We start from the raw sequence: 20,551 nt of genomic DNA on the forward strand, positions 1-20,551 counted from the left end.
GTGGGTTTGAACTGCTGACCTTTTGGTTAGCAGCCAAACTCTTAACCAGTGCACCACCAGGGCTCCTATACCAAGTTGGGTAGCTTTACCCAAGTTACTTAATTTCTGAGAATAGTGCTACTTTTATGTTGTAAGGACCAAGTGAGATAGTAGGTGCAATAATAATAACCATCACTTATGGAACGTCTCCTAGGTGACAGGTGCTATTTTAGGTACTTTATTGTCATGTTTAAGGTTCCCTTTTTACTTATGGAAACTGAGACTTAAGGAGGTGAAATAAACTTGCTCAACATTTCATACAAATTAGAGGTGGTATTCATATACTGTTTAGAGGGGGTGGCATGTCTTCTAGGAAGTCAACTACCAATGCGGGTGAAGAATTCAAGGAGGAGATGCTGGGAGGTAGAAGGGGCACTCTGAGAGGCAGTTGTGAGCTCAGGCTGGACATAACGGATGTCTAAACCAGCAATTCTCATACTTCAGCCCTGGGAGGGCTTGTTAAAATACTGTTTGCTGGGCCCCACCCCTGGGTTTCTAGCAGAGTAGTTCCTAGTGGGGCTTGAGAAGTTGCATTTCTAACAAATTCCCAGGTGATGCTGCTGCACTTGGAGAACCACCAGTCTACACAAGAAAACCCTGGTGGCGCAGTGGTTAAGAGCTACAGCTGCTAACCAAAAGGCCGGCAGTTCAGATCCACCAGGCACGCCTTGGAAACCGTACGGGGGAGTTCTGCTCTGTCCTATAGAGTCGATATGAGTTGGAATCAACTCGACGGCAACGGTTTTTTTTTTTTTTTTTTTTTTCACATCTACAAAGGGCATCGATTGTAGGATTGAAAAGCAGAGACAGCCAGATTCCAGAGCTAGCTGGGAGCCATGCTCAATCCCTCCTCTCTAATACTTGAAATAATAACAGTAGCTAACATTGACTGAGCATTTGTTTTGCACCAGGTGCGATGCTAAATTGCTAAATGCTTTTTGTGCACTGGCCCTCCCACCGTTTAATCCTCGCAATAACCCTGTGAGGGAGATACTAACTTTTGGTCCATTTTATGGCTGAAATTGTTTAGATTAACTTGCGTGAAATTCGTAGAAATAGGAGTACAGGAAACTGGGGTTGCACAGTGGATAAATGCCTGGCCCTAAAGCTCTGCTCCTAACACCAATAATTCCTCTCCAGTCCACCGTCCTCCTTTCCTGCCCTCTGTTAATAGTTTAGGCCCTGAGCACACGTTACTTGTTAGTAGGATCCCTTAGTCTCCCTGTGACACTGTTGATAAGTTTTTCTTAAAAACAAGCCCAGCCATGTTACTCTCTGCTTAAAAATTCTTCATTTTGTTTCCTGTCTCTTCCTCCCAGTTGCCTTCAAGACAGTATTTAATCCCCTTAGATTGGCATATAAAACCTTTCATAATCTGGCTCCATGACCAATCCTGCCTCACCTTCTGTGTGTCTTCTTTATACTTTATGCTCCAGCTGTACTCCTATTTCTACAAATGTCGTGCTTTTTCCTGTGTCTCAGCCTCTTCTCAATGTGCCACTCTGTTCCCTGCCTTTTCTGTGTGGTAAAATCCTATTTCACTTTTAGAATAGCTCAGGTGTTACCGCCTCTAATTAGTCCTCCCTGAGCCCTGCCTGCCCCTTCCGCCTCAGTGTTGCCACCTCTGTGGCAGCTTCCTACTTTGTACATAGACGTTTGCTGTCTGGTCAGACTTGGCCTTTGTTTTGTCTCAAGCGCACGCCATAAGGGTAGTGGATCACCATATGGGGATCTGTATCCCTAGCACCTAGCACCATGTCTTTGTTCTTGGCAGTTGCTGTCGAGTCTGTTCTGACTCATGGCGACCCCTAGACTATAGTAATTGCTTGATAAATGTTTGTTGTATTGAAAATAAATTTATACTGTGCAGCCAGTTGGATGTGGCTGACTCCCAAGATTTTAAAGAGTGACAATTTGATAGTTTTGACTTCAATTAACTGTAAAACAAAAGGAAGCAATTGTAAACTGTCACCTATTGGCACGTGAATAATAACATTGGCAGTCAAGTAACTTAACAAAGTAATTTGGAAAGGTAGAATGTCTTTGGACTTAACAAATATGGCAAATTGGAAGAGCTTGTGTGGTCTTAAAGGCAAGGAAATAGGATTTTTCAGTCCTGTCTACCGCGTAAAATTGTGCATCTCAGCAACTGAAGTCCTTGAGTCCCGTCCTAGTAGGACTATATCGGACTTGCTCAGAAAATTTCCAACTTAAAAAATGACTTATAGTTCTTCCTGCTATTCCACAATTTTTAATAAGAATTCTTATAAAATAGGTTGCAACGTGAGGGAGTTGCAACAGATAATTAGTTATTAAAGTATTCCCAAAAGCCCATTTTCCTTGTGGTATACGATATATCATCTGCTTATGTGTATTATAAATTATATGATGTTTATATACACTTCATTTTCATATGTAAATGAAGTGTATATAAACAAAGGAAAGTGGGTGATTAAAGACTGCATATTTAAGCACAGTAAAATCTGTGAAAGCCGGAACCTGTGTAAGGCGGAAACCTGTCAGAGAAGGAAAATGCAAATTTTTCCACTAAATAGAGGTGATAGAAAAGCGGTGACTGTACCCTGTCAGAGGTGGAAAACTTGCGAGACCTGGAAAACCATGGCAGTCCCATTGAGTTCCGGCTCTCACAGGTTTCACTGTGTCAGCTAAATTAAATGTCTTCCAGAGTTATGGTGAAAGCATGGCATGAAGCTCTTTGAAAAAGACCCTCTGCCTTTGCACGAACAGATATATGCACACCCATGTTTACTGCAGCACTGTTTACAATAGCAAAAAGATGGAAGCAACCAAGGTGCCCATCAGCGGATGAATGGATAAATAATGGTATATTCACACAATGGAATACTATGGATCGATAAAGAACAATGATGAATCCGTGAAACGTTTCGTAACATGGAGGAATCTGGAAGGCATTATGCTGAGTGAAATGAGTGAGTTGCAAAAGGACAAATATTGTATGAGGTCACTATTATAAGAACTCAAAAAATAGTTTGTTTAAACAGAGAAGAAAATATTCTTTGATGGTTATGAGAGTGGGGAGGGAGGGAGGGAAAGGGGTTTTCACTAATTAGATAGTAGATAAAAACTATTTTAGGTGAAGGGACAATGGACAACACACAATACAGGAGAGGTCAGCTCAACTGGACTAACCCAAAAGCAAAGAAGTTTCCCGAATAAACTGAATGCTTTGAAGGCCAGCGTAGTAGGGGCGGGGGTTTGGAGACCATGGTTTCAGGGGACATCTAAGTCAATTGGCATAATAAAATCCATTAAGAAAACTCTACATCCCACTTTGGAGAGTGGCGTCTGGGGTCTTAAATGCTAGCAAGTGGCCGTCTAAGATGTATCAATTGGTCTCAACCCACCTGGAGCAAAGGAGAATGAAGAACACCAAAGACACAAGGTAATTATGAGCCTGAGAGACAGCAAGGGCCACATAAACCAGAGACTATACAACAGCCTGAGACCAGAAGAACTAGATGGTGCTCGGCTACAACCGGTGACTGCCCTGACAGGGAACACAACAGAGAACCCCTGAGGGAGCAGGAGAGCAGTGGGATGCAAACCTCCCTCAAATTCTCGTAAGAAGGCCAGACTTAACGGTCTGACTGAGACTAGAAGGACCCCAGAGGTCATGGTCCCCAGGCCTTCTGTTAGCCCAAGACAGGAACCATTCCCAAAGCCAACTCTTCAGACAGGGATTGGACTGGACTAAGGCGTAGAAAATGATACTGGTGAGGAGTGAGCTTCTTGGGTCAAGTAGACACATGAGACTATGTGGGCAGCTTCTGTCTGGAGGGGAGATGAGAAGGCTGAGGGGGACAGAAGCTGGCCGAATGGACACGAAAATAGAGAGTGGAGGGAAGGAGTGTGCTGTCTCATTAGAGGGAGAGCAACTAGGAGCATATAGCAAGGTGTATATAAATTTTTGTATGAGAGACTGACTTGATTTGTAAACTTAAAGCACAATAAAAATGTAAAAAAACAGAAAAAGACCCTCTGTACAAACCTTTTCAATTGAGATTAATTTGAAAGCAGTGATGCATGTTGTTGATGTCTCAGTTGTGAAATATTCATCAGACCAGAGCAAAAAAAAAAAAAAAAAAACCCAAACCCATTGCTGTCGAGTGGATTCCGACCTGTAGCAACCCTATAAGGACAGAGTAGAGCTGCCCCCATAGGGTTCCCAAGGGGTGGCTGGTGTATTCCAACTGCAAACCTTTTGGTTAGGAGCCAAGCTCCTAACTGCTATGCCACCATGGTGCCACAGCCAAAAGATTCCTGCTATATAGTTAAAATATTCACAGTTTTCTTATTGTTAAGACCACAACCCTGTAAAGAAAAGAAGGATCAGTGATGGATAGAGAAAAATAAAGTTGAGATTTTGCAATAACCTTTTGAGAATGAAGTGCAAAGAAAAGTGAGAATTACATTTTAGATGGAAACGGGCAATTTACAGTAGAACCTGTGAAAGCCAGAGACCTGTGTAAGGTGGAAACCTGTCAGAGAAGGAAAACTCAAACATTTTTCGCTAAATAGAAAAAAAAAAAGAGAGTGATAAAAAAGTGGTAAGACTGCACCCTAACAAAGGCTGGATACCTGCGAGACCTGGAAAAACAAGGCAGTCCTGTCCAGTTCCGGCTTTCACAGGTTTCCCTGTATAAAGGTAAGAAACACACTCAGTCACCTGAGTGGCATGGCCCGTAGTGTCCTGGTTTTGTGCAATTGGTTGTAGCGAGCCTCTTGGGAGACTACTATGTTGTTATGCTTATTTTTTGTTTTAAAAGGCAACCCATTCTGTAGGTCGGAACGTGTTTAAATAATATGTGCAGCTAGAAGATATCAAGTGTGTAAAAGCTCACCTTTAAAGTAAGAATGAAAGCCAAAGTTTAGTTAAGGAGGAATTGAAAACTTTGAAATTAGAGAAAAAATGTTTATCAGTGTCTGGTTCAACATTTACCAAACTACATCCTAGGAACACTAGCACACACTGATCTTAAGAGAAGCTTTGAGGGGCAGGGTCGGATGGAAGTATTCCATGATTGAATCCGTTTTGGATGGTTTGCATACTTTCTCCCAATTTTCTCAGTAGTCTTGAACGGAAAGGAAGGACTTTGACACAGCTACAGCCATCTCAATCAGGGTAAGGATTCCAGCAGAGGTTATATGATCACTTGGCAAGAATATGGTAGTGGTAACAGAAGCATCAGGAGAAGGTCTTCAAACTCCAGGTCATAATGGTGGGCATTGAAATCATTTTAGAGAATCATGTTGAATATTTTTAAAGAAATAAAATAACCACAACTCGATGTAGTCAAGGTCACTAAATTGCCCATGCAGAAAAAAAAAAAAAAAATCATCTACATGAGACCAAAAGGTCAAAAACTGCTCTAAAGTAAAGATGATAAGGTAAGGGGGCAGGGAAACTAGAGTACTGGAAATGGTACAACCAGTACAGAATGAATGAGAATGATGACACATCATGAAAAATGTAACCAATATCACCGAACAATTTGTATAGAAATTACCTGGGTTTCCCAAATTTGTTTTCCCCTCAGCTTTTTTGGTTTTAAAAATGTCACACTACAGAGAAGTTGGCAGGATAATGCAGTCATACTAGTATACCGTTCACCTACATTCACTCACCCATTGTGGACATTCCACGCTGCTTTATCTTTACCTTCTCTCCCTTTATCTATATGTAAAACTGTGGATACCATGATACCTGGCCCCTAAGTACTTCAGCATGAATCTCCTAAGAATAAAGACTTTTTTTTTTTTTTATTACCATACCTTTATAACAACCTCAGACGTTAACGCTGACACAGGACTGTCTAATCATTTTTTTTATTTTTCCCAATTATCTCAATAATGCCTTTTATAACTTGTTTTTTCTTATCCAGGACCCAACCAAGGCTTGTTGGTATTCAAAATATGTATTGAGGATTTGTGGGATATTAGTGTTCTGCAGGACACAGTTTGGGGGAAAGCAGTTTTTTAAATCACGTGTATTTAAATTCATCCCTTTTCTTGCGATTTAATAAATGTTAACACTTTATTAAAAATGTGCCTTCTCTTATGCTGAGTTAAGTTAGTCTCAAAAGAACAAATGTGGTATGAGACCATTATTGTAAGAACTCAAGAAAAGGCTTAAACACAGAAGAAAACATTCTTTGATGGTTACGAGGGTGGAGAGAGGTATTCACTAACTAGATAGTAGACAAGAATTATCTTAGGTGAAGGGAAGGACAACATACAATACAGGGAAAGTCAGCACAACTGGACCAAACCAAAAACTAAGAAGTTTCCTGAATACAACCAAACTCTTTGAGGGACAGAGTAGGAGTGGGGTCTGGGGACCATGATTTCAGGGGACATCTAGGTAAATTGGCGCAACAGTTTATGAAGAAAATGTTCTGCATCCCACTTTTGTGAGTGGTGTCTGGGGTCTTAAAAGCTAGCAAACAGCTATCTAAGATGCATCAATTGGTCCCAACCCACCTGGAGTAAGGGAGAATGAAGAACATCAAAGACACAAGGAAAATATGAGCCCAAGAGACAGAAAAAGCCTGAGACCAGAAGAACTATATGGTGCCTGGCTACCACCGATGACTGCCCTGACAGGGAACACAACAGAGAGTCCCTGACAGAGAGGGAGAAAAGCAGGGTGCAGAACTCAAATTCTACTAAAGACCAGACTTAACAGTTTGACTGAGACTGGAGGGATCCCAGAAGACACGGCCGCCGGACCCTCTGTCCAAAACGAAAACCATTCCTGAAGCCAACTGTTTAGACAAAGATTGTTGTTGTGAGGTGCCATCCAGTTGGTTCTGACTCATAGCGACCCTATGCACAACAGAACAAAACACTGCCCGGTCCTGCAGCATTCTCACAATTGTTGCTATGCTTGAACCCGTTGTTGCAGCCACTGTGTCAGTCCATCTCATTGAGGATCATCCTCTTTTTCACTGACCTTCTACTTTACCAAGCATGATGTCCTTCTCCAGGGACTGATCCCTCCTGATAACATGTCCAAAGTATGTGAGATGTAGTCTCGCCATCCTTGCTTCTAAGGAGCATTCTGGTTGTTATTCTTCCAAAACAGATTTGTTTGTTCTTTTGGCAGTCCATGGTATAGTCAATATTCGTCTCCAACACCACAATTCAAAGGTGTCAACTCTTCAGTCTTCTTTATTCATTGTCCAGCTTTTGCATGCATATGAGACAATTGAAAACACGATGGCTTGAGTCAGGCACATCTTAGTCCTCAAGGTGACATCCTTGCTTTTCGACACTTTAAAGAGATCTTATGCAGCCAGTTTGCCCAATGCAATGCGTCTTTTGATTTCTTGATGCTGCTCCCATGGCTGCTGCAGCTGCTTTTGAATGATCTTCAGCAAAATTTTGCTTGCATGTGATATTAATGATATTGTTCGATAATTGCCACATTCAGTTGGATCACCCTTCTTGGGAATAGGCATAAATATGGATCTCTTCCAGTCAGTTGGCCAGGTAGCTGTCTTCCAAATTTCTTGGGATAGATGGGTGAGCACTCCCAGCGCTGCATCCATTTGTTGAAATACCTCAATTGATATTCCATCAATTCCCTGAGCCTTGTTTTTTGCCAATGCCTTCAGTACAGCTTGGACTTCTTCCTTTGGTACCATCAGTTACTGATCATACTTACCTCCTGAAATTCTTTTTGGTATAGTGACTCTGTGTATTCCTGCCATCTTGTTTCGATGCTTCCTGCACTGTTTAATATTTTTCCCGTAGAATCTTCAGTATTGTTACTCGAGGCTTGAATTTTTTCTTTAGCTCTTTCAGCTTGAGAAATGCTAAGCGTGTCCTTCCCTTTTGGTTTTCTATCTCTAGGTCTCTGCACGTGTCATCATAATACTTTGTCTTCTCAAGCTGCCCTTTGAAATCTTCTGCTCAGCTCTTTTACTTTATTTTTTTTTCTTTTTCCTTTAGTTATTTGACTTTTAAGAGCAAGTTTCAGAGTCTCTTCTGACATCTAATTAGGTCTTTTCTTTCTTTCCTGTCTTTTCAATGAGCTCTTGCTTTCTTCATGTGTGATGTCCTTGATGTCATTCCACAACTTGTCTGGTCTTCAGTCATTAGTGTTCAACGCATCAAATCTATTCTTGAGATGGTATCTAAATTCAGGTGGGTTATACTCAAGGTCATACTTGGCTCTTGTGGGCTTGTTCTAATTTTCTTAGTTTCATTTTGAACTTGCATATGAGTAATTGATGGTCTGATCCAAAGTCTGCCCTTGCCTTGTTCCAGCTGATGATATTGAGCTTTTCCTTCATCTCCTTTCACAGATGTAGTCAATTTGATTCCTGTGTATTCCATCTGGTGAGGTCCATGTGTATAGTTGCCGTTCGTTTTGGTGAAAAAAGATATTTGTGATGAAGAAGTCATTGGTCTTGTAAAATTCTGTCATGCGATCTCTGGCATCATTTTTATCACCAAGGCCGTATTTTCCAAATACTGATCCTTCTTCTTTGTTTCCAACTTTCACATTCCAATCACCAGTAATTATCAGTGCATCCTGATTGTGTGCTCAATCAATTTCAGATTGCAGAAGTTGGTAAAAATCTTCAATTTCTTCATCTTTGGCCTTAGTGGTTGGTGCATAAGTTTGAATAATAGTCGTATTAACTGGTCTTCCTTGTAGGTGTATGGATATTATCCTATCACTGACAATATTGTACTTCAGGATAAAATTCAGGATAGATCTTGAAAATATTCTTTTTGACAATGAATGCAATGCCATTCCTCTTCAAGTTGTCATTCATTCCCAGCATAGCCACTCCTCTTCAAGTTGTCATTCCCAGCATAGTAGACTGTATGATTGTCCAATTCAGAATGGCTGATACCAGTCCATTTCAGCTCACTAGTGCCTAGGATATTGACCTTTATGCATTTCATTTCATTTTTGATGATTTCTAATTTTCCTAGATTCATACTTTGTACAAAGTGTGTTTGCAGCAGTTTCTTCTCATTTTGAGTCATGCTACATCAGTTTAGGAAGGTCCTGAAAGCTTGACTCCATCCACATCATTAAGGTCAACTCTACTTTGAGGAGGCAACTCTTCCCCAGTCATATTTTAAGTGCCTTCCAACCTGAGGGGCTCATCTTCTAGCACTATATCAGACAATGTTCCACTGCTATTCATAAGGTTTTCACTGACTGATTCTTTTCAGAAGTAGGCCACCAGGTCCTTCTTCCCAGTCTGTCTTAGTCTGGAAGCTCAGCTGAAACCTTTCCGGCATGTGTGACCTGCTGGTATTTGAATACTGATAGTATCGCTCCCAGAATCACAGCAACACACAAGCCACCACAGTAAAACAAAATGACAGACATGTGGGGGTCTGAAAAAGATTAGACTGGACTATATAATCCTTGTGAAGAGTGTGCTTCTTAGGTAAAGCAGATAGAAAAAACTTGAAACTGAATGGGCAGCTCCTATCCAGAGGCTGGATGAGAAGGCAGAAAGGGACAGGAGCTGGTTGAATGGACATGGGAAATCCAGGGTGGAAAGGGGAAGCATGCTGTTTCGTTATAGGGAGAGCAACTAGGGTCATGTGACAATGCGTGTAATTTTTGTATGAGAAACTTGAACTGTAAACTTTCACTTAAAGCACAATAAAAAATATGTATATAAAAAATAAATTAATTTAAAAAATGTGCCTGCTTTTCTAAGGGGAGGTAGTATGCTTTATCATTGGCATCTCTCAGTTATGCTTGCTGGAGAAAACAGAAATATACTAAGTGCCAGAATATGCCTGACAAAATGGCAAATAATGTAATGCTTACAAAAAATTAGCCAACTGTCTTCATGTGTGTGCCTTGAAAATTCAATACAGATTAATTGCTAATAATGTAGACCCAAGATAGATTAAGTGATGTTTTGATGTTTTAAATTACGCCTTGTAAATGCCATGCTTGAAGAAAATTTAGAAAATACAGAGTATGCTTCCTTTCTTTTTTCTGTCACTAATACAGATTTTAGCACAGGGACTGGCATGCTGAAAATGGCATACATTTTATAAAGGAATGTGTGACTTTAAGAGGAAAAGGAAAGAGGAAGTATGATCCAAAGAACCATCCTAATTGACAAAGGTCCTAGTGCTCATTTAATAAAAAAAAAAAATAAACCTTTTATTACACAGAGTTCCATGACAAATAATGATTAACACATGTTGGGAAAGTCCTTGTCATCAATCTTCCCCTGAACTAGGAGCTTCTCTGCACAGAAACCCTAGGTCCAAAGGACACACTTTGCTCCTGGCACTGCTTTCTTGGTGGTGTGAAGTCCCCCCATCTCTCTGCTCGCTTCTCTCTTTTGTATCTCAAAAGAGACTGGCTCAAACTAAGTATCAACAGCTAATCTCGGTCTTTTGAAGGCAGAGTCCTTCATATCACCAGGGTTTTAAAGCTAGTGATAAAACAAAAAGCTATTTTCCGAAGCCCAGCCAACTTGAAAAATAAGGTGTTTTAAAACCTAGACAGTTGCCTTTGGTGTAAATAATCAGAGGTGTTTTCAATTATTTCACCATTTAATGCAATGGTTTTATATTTAGGTGCTGTGACGATAATAGCATTGTTTTTAGCTAGAGTAAGTATGAAGAAAGTAACACAAGCTTATAACAAACCAGGAAGGAATTTATCAAATAAAAATTAAGCAATTTTCACAATTGGCTCACATGGTAGAACTGGGAGGAACAACAAAAACCAGAAAGAAAAATGAATTTCCTTCCTGAAATGTAATAATTGCCTCTCCCTAATAACCCCTTCTTCAATTTGAGTTCCAGAAGAAATGAGTAAATAGTAAAACTGGTACAAATCTTGATTATACTTATGGACCAGCTCAATATGGCTCAACAGAGCAATTTACATGCACTCTAAAGCATTTTTTTTTTTCTAAAGCAAGGCCTGACTCAGTAATTTACTTTATATCAAAAAAAGAAGAAAGAGGAAAAAGAACAGAAATGCAAGATTGAGATTATATTTCGAGCAGCTATTATCTCCCAATAAAAGTTTTGCCATAAAATAAAAAAAAAAAAAGAGACTGGCTCAAGACAAAATCCAATCTTGTAGATTGAGTCCTGCCTCACTAACACAACTGCTGCCTATACCCCCTCATTAAATCATAGAGGTAGGATTTATAATACATAGGAAAATCACATCAGATGACAAAATGGTTGGACAATCACACAATACTGGGAATCATGGCCTAGCCAAAGTGATACACACATTTTTGGGGGACACAATTCAATCCATGACATTTCACCCTTTGGCTCCCCAAAATTCATGTCCTCGCCACATGCAAAACACATTCACTCCATCATATCATAGCAAAAGTCTTAACTCCAAATCCAAAATCCAGAAATTCCTTTTCATCTGTGAAATCTAGAATACAAGTTATCTGCTTCCAAATTACAGTGGCAGAACAGACACAAGCTAGACATTTCCTTATAAATAGGAGAAATCAAAGGGGAAGAAGGCATAACAGGCACCAAGCAAGTCAGCAGAACACATTACATCAGCCTTTGAAATAATCCTTTTTTCCCTGAGACCATTTACACAATAGCCCTGCCCTCCAGACTCTAGGTATTAGCACACTCTCAGGATTCTGAGTGGTGACCCCTTGGCTTTGGGCTTCAGCTCTGCCTTCCAGGCCCACTGAGGCAGCAGCTGTCTTCTCCCTCAGCTTTAGGTGCACCATTCTCCTTGTCCGTCTGAGTGGCGACTCCACCCTTAGAAACACCAGAGGCCACGCCTCCACACTTTGAAACCCCAGAGGTCCTGGCCACACATTTTGAGACTGAGGCAGCTTAGCTTTCTGTGTTCCTTTTCTCTTCAGCTTCTGCTTCCTGGTTCCTTGGACTTTTGGCCCTTTGGCCTCATGCCTGCATCTGCCCTTCTGGGACAAGTGTTTCAAAGCTCTGTAGCTCCACCGATCAGCGCCTAGAGGCACCCCACTTTGCCAGTAAACTTTGGCAGGAAGGCACTCAACTCTCTTGCTCTGCGGGTCAGCAAGCCTAGCTCCACCAATCAGTGCCCAGAGGTACTGCACTCTGCCAGGAAGCCTCCTGCACACAGGCACTCAGCTGTCTCACTCTGCTTACTTCTCTCTTTTGTGGTAGTGTTCTTGCCGTTGCTGCGTATTCGTCAAGAGTCTAAACATCTGCCTGTTGGGTTATAGCCGAGAAAGAGAATTTGGAGGTTGGTTCTGTGATGCTAGGTGTCTCAGTCATCTGGTGCTGCTGTAACAGAAATACTACAAGTGGATGTCTTTAACAAAGAGAAATTTATTTCCTCACAATAAAATAGGCTAGAAGTCCAAATTCAGGGTATCAGCTCCAACGGAAGACTTTCTCTCTCTGTTGGCTCTGGAGGAAGATCCTTCTCATCAATCTTCCCCTGGACTAGGAGCTTCTCTGCACAGGAACCCTGGATCCAAAGGTCGCACTCTGCTCCCGGGGCTGCTTTCTTGGTGGTATGAGTTCCCCCTGTCTTTCTGCTCACTTCTCTCTTTCATATCTCAAAAGAGATTGCCTCCAGACAAAATCCAATCTTGTAGATTGAGTCCTGCCTCACTAATACAACTGCTGCCTATCCCCCTTCATTAAATCATAGAGGTAGGATTTACAACACGTAGGGAAATCTATCAGACGGCAACATGGTGGATAATCGCACTATACTGGGAATCATGGCCTAGCCAAATTAATACATGTATTTTTGGGGGACACAATTCAATCCATGATGCTAGGTAACATTTGGAGCTGTAATCCCTGACCTAGACTCTTCAAAGTGGTATTTGGAAGGCGACTTTTATAGTTTCTGAAAACTGGAGTGCTGCTATTAAAAATGGCTTCCATCCACTTATTCCACTGTCTGTTCATGCATGTGACACAATTGTTTTCTTCTTCCAGCCCAAAGGAAGGGCGGGTAAGTCAGCTAATTAGCTAAACCTTAAAAAAAAAAAAAAAAAAACCTTAGGCAATAGGAAATATTTGGCAGAGGCTGGGGATATTGCAACACTGTGCTGGCATCACAAGTGGGCATAGATGGTCAGGGATGAAAGAACAGAAGGTTTACAGAGACGATACGTCTCTGCCTTTTTTTTTTTTTTTTTTATGCCATATCTCCTCAATATATTTTTGGACTGAACATCAGGGCTGCTTTCCTGCTTACAATGGCCAAGTTACTAGGGTAAAGGACGGAGAGATGATCAGATGCCAAAAGTTTGTGTGTGTGTGTGTGTGTGTAATGATAGCCAGAGCCAGAGAAAACTAGAGACAGAGAATGAAAATTAGAGATTTGAGGGCCAGTGCAAAAGAGTTGGTTTAGAAATGAAGACAGAAAGGTAGGTGTGAGTAATAAAGGAACTTGTATACTCTCCAGTGGAGTCCCTGGATGGTGCAAACAGTTAAGCAATTGGCTACTAACTGAAAGGTTGGCAGTTTGAGTCCACCCAGAAGAAAGGCCTAGTGGTCTACTTCCAAAAAAATCAGCCGTTGAAAACCCTGTGGAACACAGTTCTGCTCTGACACACACAGGGTCACTACAAGGAGAAGGCTTGGAGGAGACGCAAGGGCAACGGTTACACTCTCCAATGGCGTTTTAGAGTTGGATAGACTTCATCACACATTAACTATATAACCTTAGCATGCTATTTAATCTCTATCAACCTTTGCTTCCTCATTTGTAACGTGGAGGTAATTGTATTTACATCATAAAGTTGTTGTGAAGACTAAAAGAGCTAATTCAAATGAAACATCACGATAAGGTGCTTTCTTCTCGTTCTCTTCGTTCTCATCATCATTCTAATTACTCTGATCCTGTCAGGCCGCAAGTTACACTTTTCAAAGCGTTTTCTCTTCAGTGTTATCTCCACAGTTCTGCCCATGTCCGATTCAGTGCCAGCCCATCCTATGTTTGACAGAAGTAGCATCCCTAATAACAGAATTTTTTTGGCAAAACCGTACTTTTTATTTCTAACTAGTACACTTCCATTTGGAAAACTCACATTTCTACCAGCGACTGTGGAAAATACGTCAACTGGAACAGATCCAGAAACGAAGTTATGAAGGCAGCTTCTTTCTTCCTCTCTTGTTCTTTCTGTTATTATTCTTTTCACTGGGTTCTCAAGCCTGCCAAGGAATCATTAAATATAAATAGTATGTCTTTACCCTTCGATTTTTGTGGAAAAAGAGAAATACTGCTACCATCAGTACTTTCATTTTATATTCATTTTATATGTTAAAGTTAATTCCATTAATACAACTTCACTCTCAGGTGTAAATGAAGACAGTGGGGGGGATTTTTTGTTAGGGTTTATAAATAATATATTTTCCCTCCATGGATAAAAAAAAAAATGAGCCTTCAATTTTGCTTACAGCTGATAGCTGTGTGAACAATTGAATGGGGATTATTACTTTAAGACGAAAAACTGAATAAATTGGCTGATGATTAATTCACAAAGAGTATTTTACAGTTAATGTAGGTGTGGGTCTATGTGGGCCAATTGTTTCTTAAGCTATTTGTTTAATATGTCAGGAATAAAGTCTTGTGGCCTAAGTAAAAATCCCCAGTGTAGCTAGAGTTTCCAGCTCTGAGTATCCCTTCCTGCTTTTCACAATTGGCTTCAGCAAAGCTGAATAATTTCCTGTATGTACCCCACATACATCTTCTCCATGTGGGTAGACTACATTTCTTGGATAAAATTCACATTTTATTCATTGGTTATAATATTTCCTTGAGTCCTGGGAACATGACCGAAGATTAATTTTCTAGTTTTCAAGGGAAAACAAAAAGCACATGCAGTGATTTTGTAGCTAATGCCCTGGGTACAAGTAACACATTTCTTCTTTTCACATGTCTAGCCACCTTGACTGGTTTAGCCACTTGTAGTTTATACCTTGGTGAAATATTCAACGTAATCCACCTCAGTTGTACAATTATTTCCAACTTCCTTGGCATGAAAAGAAATGGTATGGCTTTTTTTTTTTTTTTTAATTTTATTGTGCTTTAGGTGAAAGTTTACAGCTCAGATTAGTTTTTCATTCAAAAATTTATACACAAACTGTTTTGTGACATTGATTGCAATCCCCACAGTGTGTCAGCATTCTCCCCCTTTCACCCCAAGTTCCCCATGTCCAGTCTTCCAGGTTTCCTGTCCCTTCCTGCCTTCGTGTCTTTGCTTTTGGGCAGGTGTTGCCCATTTGGTCTCATATACTTGATTGAACTAAGAAGCACGTTCCTCATGTGTGTTATTGTTTGTTTTATAGGCCTGTCTAATCTTTGGCTGAAGGGTGAACTTTGAGAGCGGCTTCAGTTCTGAGTTAGCAGACTGTGGGGATGGAGGCATAACCTCGGGGATTCCTCCAGTCTCTGTCAGACCAGTTAGTCTAGTCTTCTTTTGTGAATTTGAATTTTGTCCTACGTTTTTCTCTCGCTTTATCCAGGACCCTCTGTTATGATCCCTGTCAAAGCAGTTGGTGGTGATAGCCAGGCACCCTCTAGTTCTCCTGGGGTCAGGCTGGTGGACGCTGTAGTTCATGTGGTCCATTAGTTCTTTGGACTAATACTTTCCTTGAGTCTTTACCTTTTTTTTTTTTTTCTTCATTCTCCTTTGCTCTGGAGTGGATGGGACCAATAGATGTATCTTAGATGGATGCTTGCATGATTTTAAGACCCCAGATGCTACTCACCAATGTGGCATGTAGAACCATTATGAACTATGTTATGCCGATAGACCTAGGTGTTCCTCCAGACAGTGGTCCCCAGCCTTCAGCCCCAGTAACTCAGTTCTTCAGTGTGTATGGCTGTGTCTAGGATGCTTCTATGTCTTTGCCTTGGTCAAGTTGTGCTGAATTCTCCTATATTGTGTGTTGTCTTTCCCGTCACCAAAGTTAACACTCGTCTATTATCTAGTTAGTGATTTCCCTTACCACCCCTCCCCACCCTCTTAACCATCAAAGTTTTTTTTTTTTTCCTGCATGTAAACCCTTTCTGGAGTTTTTGTTAATAGTGGTCTCATGCTGACTTATTTCACTCAGCATAATGCTTTCCAGATTCATCCATGTTGTGGGATTTATCATTTCTTAGTATTGCATTGTGTATATGTACCGTAGTTTATCCATTCATCTGTTGATGGGCACTTTAGTTGTTTCCATCTTTTTCCTACTGTGAATAATGCTGCAATGAACATGGGTGTGCATATGTCTATTTGTGTGATGGTTTTTATTTCTCTATCGTCTATATTCCTTGGAGTAGGATTGCTGGATCCTATGGTATTTTTGGATTATTTCTATTGTATTATTTGTCTTCGTGTTGTTGAAGTGTTCAAGTATTTTATAGATTTTAGAGATTAAATCCTTGTCGGATATGTTGTAGCAAAAAGTTTTCTTCTAGTCTGTAGGTTTTGTTTTTACTCTTTTGATGAGCATAAGTGTTTAATTTTTAGGAGCTCTCATTTGTCTAGTTTATTTTCTGGTGTTTGTGCTTTGTTAGTTAAGGCTTGTATTCTATTTATGCCATGTATTAGGGTCCCTAGCATTGTCCCTATTTTTTCTCCCATGACCTTTATCGTTTTAGGTTTTATATTTAGGTCTTTGACTCATTTTGAGTTAGTTTTTTGTGTATGGTGTGAAGTATGGGTCCTGTTTCATTGTTTTACAAATGGGCAGCCAGTTTTACCAGTACCATTTGTTAAAAAGACTCTTTTCTCTGGTTGAAGGACTTTGGTCCTTTGTCAAAGATCAGGTGACCATAGGTGGATGGATTTATGTCTGGGTGATATGGCTTTTTAGCCCTGAAACTCTGCCAAAGTGAGGGAAAACCAAAACAGAACAAAAACTGGTATAAAGTAAAGAAGCAACAAATTATCGAGAAAAGGAAATTAGAGAAAAGGATTCAAACTAGGATCCAGTTATAAGTGCTGTTCAGGCACCAACAGCCTTTATACTTTTTATAGATTTTCACTTCTCCTCACTCTACACCATCATTTCACCGGTAAATTCTGTTCACCTCATTTCCCCTAACACATTTCCTACTGCATGGAGACAAGGAGAACTAAAAGGCAGGGCACCTTGACTGACATCCACTAAAACCGGTGATTTATAAAAGAAACCCACAAGCATACATTAACACACACACATACACACACACTGGTGATATACCCTTTGGTTTGTTATTAAAAATGTATGTTTACTATGAGCGACTGGAGCTAAATGATATGGATCAATTCTAATAGGTGCTATCGCAACTATTCTATATCTTAAGTATCAATCAATACATTTTCATATTTATACCATAAACCAACTGCTTTTCTCTAGAACACTCTTAGAAACACTGCAGAAGTCAGAAATGCATTTGTTTATCCCTGAGTTTAATGCAAATACCCGAGACCAAATCTCTCAGGGATATGAAAAAAAAAATTTCATGTAACTAAACAAGATGTGGGCTTATTCATTGGGTGATAGCAAAACCAAAAACCAAACCCATTGCCATCGAGTCGACTCTGACTCATAGCGACCCTATAGGACAGAGTAGAACTGCCCCATAAAGTTTCCAAGGAGTGCCTGGTGGATTTGAATTGCTGACCTCTTGGTTAGCAGCTGTAGCACTTAACCTCTAGTTGTGAGAATTTTTATTATCTTTATGCTGAGGTGTAATGCATACTGAAGGCTGTGGTCCTTCATCTTCATCAGAAAGTCCTTCAAGCCCTCTTCGCTTTTTACAAGTAAGGTTGTCATCTGTATAATGCAGGTTGTTAATGAGTCCTCCTCCAATCCTGATCCCCCATTCTTCCTCATATAGTCCAGCTTCTCAGATTATTTGTTCAACAAACAGATTGAATAGGTATGGTGAAAGGATACAACCCTGATGCAAAACTTTCCTGATTTTAAACCTCGCAGTACCCCCTTGTTCTGTTTGAACGACTGCCTCCTGCTCTATATACAGGTTCCTCATGAGCAAAATGAATTGTTCTGGAATTACCATTCTTTGCAACGTTAACCATAATATGTTGTGATCCACACAATAGAACGCCTTTGCATAGTCAATAAAACACAGGTAAACATCTTTCTGGTATTCTCTGCTTTCAGCCAAGATCCATCTGACATCAGCAATGATATCCCTTATTCCATGTCCTCTTCTGAATCCAGCTTTACCTTCTGGAAGTTCCCTGTTAATGTACTGCTGCAATAGCTTTTGAATGATCTTCTGCAAAATTTTACTTGTGTGTGCTATTAATGATATTGTTCGATAATTTCCACATTCTGTTGGATCACCTTTCTTTGGAATGGGCACAAATATGGATCTCTTCCAGTCAGTTGGCCAGGATGCTGTTTTCCAAATTTCTTGACATAGGCATGTGAGGACCTCTAGCACTACATCTGCTTGTTGAAACATCTTAATTGGTATTCCATCAATTCCTGGAGGCTTGTTTTTTGTCTTTCCTTTCAGCACAGCTTGGAACTCTTCCTTCAGTACCATTGGCTCTTGATCATACTCTATCTTCTGAAATGGTTGAATGTTAATGAATTATTTTTGGTCTTCTCGAGATGCCCTTTGAAATCTTCTGTTCAGCTCTTTTATTTCATCATCTTTTCCTTTCACCTTAGCTATTCTACATTTAAGAGCAAGTTTCAGAGTCTATTCTGACATCCATTTTGATCTTTTCTTTCTTTGCTGTCTTTTTAATGACCTTTTGCTTTCTTCATGTATGATGTCCTTGATATCATTCCACAACTTGTCTGGTCTTTGGTCATTAGTGTTCAATGCATAAAATCTGTTTTTGAGATGGACTCTAAATTCACTTGTGATATACTCAAGGTCACATTTTGGCTCTCGTGGACTTGTTCTAATTTTTTTTAGCTTCAATTTGAACTTGCATAAGAGCAATTCATGGTCTGTTCTGTAGTCAGCCCGTGGCCTTGTTCTAACTGATGATGTTGAGCTTCTCCATCATCTCTTTCCATGGATGTAGTCAATTTGATTCCTGTGTATTCCATCTGGTGAGGTCCACGTGTATCACTGCCATTTCTGTTGCTGAAAAAAGGTATTTGCAATGAGACGACATCACTGGTCTTGCAAAATTCTATCATGCAATCTCCATTGTCATTCCTATCACCAAGGCAATGTTTTCCAACTACCATCCTTCTTTGTTTCTAACTCCCTCGCTCCAATCACCAGTAATTATCATGCATCTTGATTGCATGCTCAGTTTCAGACTGCAGAAATTAGTAAAAATCTTCAATTTCCTTATCTTTGGGATTAATGATTAGTGCCTGAATTCGAATAATGGTTTTCCTTGTGGGCATATGAGTATTATCCTATCACTGACAGTGTTATACTTCAGAATAGATCTTGAAATCTTTTTGATGGTGAGTGTGACACCATTCCTCTTCAATTTGTCATTCCTGGCATAGTAGACCCTATGAGTTTTTGATTCAAAATGGCCAATACCAATCCATTTCAGTTCACTAATGCCTAGGATATCGATCTTTATGTGTTCCATTTCATTTTTGACAACTTCAATGTTCCTGGATTCATACTTTGTACATTTCATGTCCTGATTATTAATGGATGTTTGCAGCTGTTTCTTCTCATTTTGAGTCATGCTACATCAGTTTAGGAAGGTCCCAAAAGCTTACTCCATCTGCGTCATTAAGGTGGACTCTATTTTGAGGAGGCAGCTCTTTCCCAGTCATATTTTGAGTGCCTTCCAACCTGAGTGGCTCATCTTCTGGCAATATTCCAGACAATGTTCTGCTGCTATTCATAATTTTTTCACTGGCCAATTTTTTCTGAAGTAGATCACCAGGTCCTTCTTCCTAGTCTGTCTTAGTCTGGAAGCTCCACTGAAACCTGCCAACCATGGGTGACCCTGTTGGTATTTGAAATACCAGTGACATAGCTTCTAGCATCACAGCAACACACAAGCTGCCACAGCACAACAAACTGACAGACATGTGGGGACGGTATATTTAGGAACAAATTAAAAAAAAAAAAAAACAGATGCTAGTAGAATTCTATCATGATATAATTTAAAGTGGGACTCTGGTGAGGGTGTGTGTTCCTTTAAATCACAAATATTTATTCTATTCTTGGGTAATGTATTAGTCATCTAGTGCTGCTATAACAGAAATACCACAAGTGGATGGCTTTAACAAACAGAAGTTTATCCTCTCACAGTCTAAGTAGGCTAAAAGTCCAAATTCAGGGTGCCAGCTCCAGGGGAAGGAAGGCTTTCTCTCTCTGTCAGTGGAAGGCTTTCTCTCTCTGTCAGCGGAAGGCTTTCTCTCTCTGTCAGCTCTAGAGGAAGGTCCTTGTCATCAGTCTTCCCTGGCTGAGGAGCTTCTCAGTGCAGGGACCTCAGATCCAAAGAACATGCTATACTCCTGGCTCTTCTGTTTTAGTGGTATGAGGTTCCCTTTCTCTTTGCTGGCTTCTCTCTTTTATATC

General features: G+C 40.2%; 1 protein-coding gene across 2 annotated transcripts in view; it reads left to right on the forward strand.

Moving 5' to 3' along the window:
• The first annotated feature begins 12,178 nt into the window (after positions 1-12,178).
• The window catches only part of UAP1 (UDP-N-acetylglucosamine pyrophosphorylase 1), a 64,266-nt gene continuing 55,893 nt past the window's right edge, over positions 12,179-20,551 (forward strand). Inside the window, exon 1 of one of the 2 annotated variants that reach the window (XM_064282879.1) lies at positions 12,179-12,575. The gene's annotated coding sequence lies outside the window, so the exon portion shown is untranslated. The remainder of the gene's footprint in view (positions 12,576-20,551) is intronic. The other variant, XM_010594915.2, reaches the window with a different exon arrangement.

The sequence above is a fragment of the Loxodonta africana genome, chromosome 3, assembly GCF_030014295.1.
Source record: "Loxodonta africana isolate mLoxAfr1 chromosome 3, mLoxAfr1.hap2, whole genome shotgun sequence".
NCBI classification, from domain to species: domain Eukaryota; kingdom Metazoa; phylum Chordata; class Mammalia; order Proboscidea; family Elephantidae; genus Loxodonta; species Loxodonta africana.